The sequence below is a fragment of the Nicotiana tomentosiformis genome, chromosome 4 (genome assembly GCF_000390325.3).
Source record: "Nicotiana tomentosiformis chromosome 4, ASM39032v3, whole genome shotgun sequence".
NCBI lineage: Eukaryota > Viridiplantae > Streptophyta > Magnoliopsida > Solanales > Solanaceae > Nicotiana > Nicotiana tomentosiformis.
Window position 1 is genome coordinate 119,436,300 of NC_090815.1, and position 3,278 is coordinate 119,439,577.

A 3,278-nucleotide genomic window follows, 5' to 3' on the forward strand; every position below is an offset into this window, starting at 1 on the left:
CACATCCATAATCAAAACTCTACTAGACACGGCTCATAGACAATCCTAGGACAGACTTGCTCTGATACCAAGTTTGTCACGACCCAACTGGAGGGTCATGACTAGCACCCGGGCCATACTTGCCGAGCACCAACGTACATTTTATCTAACCTTCCTTATTATCTTTAAGGGCCGACAAGATCAATATAAATAGTAGACATGGATCATGAACATCCAACAATGAAAGATAATGTCATGAACATACATAACATGGGACGACAAGACTGTCAAGAACTATATATAAGGTACGAGCTAACATGATGCCATGAAAGACTATACAACAAAAAATCAGCCGACAAGGCATTCTAAACCATACATAAGTCGACACCTGTCTATGAGCCTCTAAAGTTACATCAGTGCTACAACATTGCCGGAACAGGGCCCCGACATACCCATAATGTCAATAACAAAAATGCATACCAAGACCACGGCAAGTCCGGAGAAAGGATCTTGCCAATAACGCTGAACCGGATAGCCTACTGTGATGGGGGAGCTGCGTCTACCCGTCTATCAGGACCTGCAGCACGACATGCAGGGTCCACAAATAAAAGGACGTCAGTACGAATAAAGTACTGAGTATGTAAGGCAGAATAGCATAAGTAAGAACAATAATGTAAACAGTGATAGGGAATATACAACCTGTGACATCTGGGTACCTCTGAGGGCTACTAACATGAAATACATGATACATACATATATATATACATAAACTTTTAAAACATATGCCTTTGTGGGCATCATCATCATCATATCATACCCGGCCGTAATAGGCTCGGTAAAACGTACCCGGCCATCATAGGGCTCGGTAGAATCGTACCCGGCCACGTGGAGCTCGGTAAAACCCAACTGATCAGTGGTTGCACAATAGGTGCCATACCCGGCCAACTATAGCGTGGCTCGGTAGAGTAAAATAGATACATATATATGATGCATGCTGGACTCATTGGAATCACATTTTGAACCTTTTGGAGTGACGTAAGGTCGGTATCCTTCGTACATGTTATTAGGATTAACCCTTCATCAAGAATCTTATAAGAATAAGGAGCTACCAACAACATTGATAATATAAGAATAAGAGAAGTAACATCAATATTAATCGTTTCATAAGAAGGGCAGCAATGTAAGTACTGCTAGCTTCTAAGAGTAGAGTATCTTTGGGAGCTCGTTCATTACATTATGTACAATTGGAGTCGTGCAAAATAATGAAGGGGATAGCCTCACATACCTTGTATATACTGCCCAACCTCAAGCTATGCAAATGTCACGACTCCTTAGTCTACAATAAGACAAATGACACTATCATTTTCGTTTAAGCGTCGTAACTATTATGTATCGACCACAACCTATTTTACGATGAAATGGACAGCACCTCCCCTATTTATATGACTTCACACAAGTCAATACAATCACCAAACAGCCCAAACAACATCATTAATAATCATATTGAGCCTCCAAAACAGTCCACCAACCAACAACATTACTACCAAGCCTTTCGATATATATTTCACAAGTTCTAGCTTCAATGACTTAGCTGCAACTTGGATAATCTTAAATATCTATAGAGTAAGGGGTTCCTTACCTTTAAACAGAAAGAACAACTCCAATTTGACCTTAATGTTCCACGAAATATCCCTCAAATTCTGCCACAAGAACAAGGAAGCGAAACTAGCAATCAATTTGGGCTTTTCGGAACTAGAATTACTTTAGAAGACTTGAAATCACCTAGGGTTGATATTAAGAACTTTAAGGAGTATTTACAGAACATAAAACACTTAAAACAACCTCCAACACGAGCTGGAACAACACAAAAATCAGCAACAACAAGAAGAACAAGAAACTTACTAGCGCCACGGGATTCCCGACACTTGATTTGTGTTGTTTGCCCTTTGTTTGGGTCTTGGATCATGAGAGAACCTTGAGAGAGTGTTTTTAGGTGTCTAGGGTCTGAAGAGAATGAAAATTAATGAGTTAAAACGGGGTTAAAGGGTCTGATATATATCAATATATCTCAACCGCCTATGTGGGCCCCATAGAGAGCTGCTTGGCGCACTCTCACAAAAACGCGAATATCTCTCTATTCCGAGATCGTATCGACAAACGGTTTAATGCGTTGGAAAGTAGACTCATAGATCTTCAATTTGATAGGAAGATCACCCCATAATTCCATGTACATTGGGAGAAAACTGTAGTAACATTTGACCTAAATTTTATGTAAAATTATAAACATAAGTTGCGACAACTTTTATCGACTTTTGTTTCATAACTCTCTTGACTTCAAGACTTATGATATGGATATTATATTATTCAAATACATTAAAACATAACCTCTTGGGACAATTAATCACCTCTAGTTTTACCCGAAAATGCGGGTTACAACATCCTTGATTCGTTTCACTTCTAATACTTGTTAACCACTCTTATACACCCTTGTATCGTTTAAGACCAATAGGATTAACTTCTTATCATCTCAAAGATAATCTCTTCTTGGATTTACGTCGACTAACTTATGGAATGATCTAAGGTACGCAAATTTGGGTTGTAACATTCTAGACAGATGAATCAATTTGATCCCAAAAGATAATGAATTAATCAATTTGGATACAAGATACTTAGCTCAAATGTAGATAAAACGATAGATTTGGAGAGCCAGGGAACAAGGTTTTCGGGCACAATGCTGATATGACCAACAAGCGAGAGAGAGAAAAAAGGTATCAAAATGCTATGAAGAATATAGTCAATGTGATCCAAAAAAATCGTGTTTACAATGATCGTTGAGCCTATTATTTATAGTTCAATGGGGGTAATAGTCAGGCTCACCACTAATGACAATTATTGGAGTGCGATAATACGTAACGATCCGGCTGGTAGTTTCGAGAGTTATGGCCCCCTTTTCCCCATTCCTACTTCTTTTTGGTGTTATTCAGCTATATTATGTTATATCAGGTTAGCGGGTTCGAGTCCGGAAGAAACTCGGAGTGAAATGAGACACTTAGTCCTATAATTGAAAAAAACAAATTTGAATTAGAAAAGTGGACCGGATATGGACCTATGTGTAAACGACCTCAGATTTGAATTTTGATGATTCCAATAGCTCCATATGGTGATTTTAGGCTTAGGAGCGTGTCCGGAATATTTTTGGAAGTCCGTAGAGGAATTAGACTTGAAATGTCGAAAGTTTTATTTTTGAGAAGTTTGACCGGGGGGTTGACTTTTTGATATCGGGGTCGGAATCCGATTCT

The 3,278-nt window shown here is 38.8% G+C and overlaps 1 long non-coding RNA gene across 1 annotated transcript; it reads right to left on the minus strand.

The window, feature by feature from the left end:
* Positions 1 to 221: 221 nt before the first annotated feature.
* LOC138910682 (uncharacterized) lies at positions 222 to 2,569 on the minus strand. Its single transcript, XR_011415831.1, has 3 exons — positions 1,882 to 2,569; positions 1,619 to 1,679; positions 222 to 1,315 (listed from the first exon to the last, which is right to left on the minus strand). It is a non-coding gene; the product is annotated as an uncharacterized lncRNA (long non-coding RNA).
* Between the last annotated feature and the right edge of the window lie 709 nt (positions 2,570 to 3,278).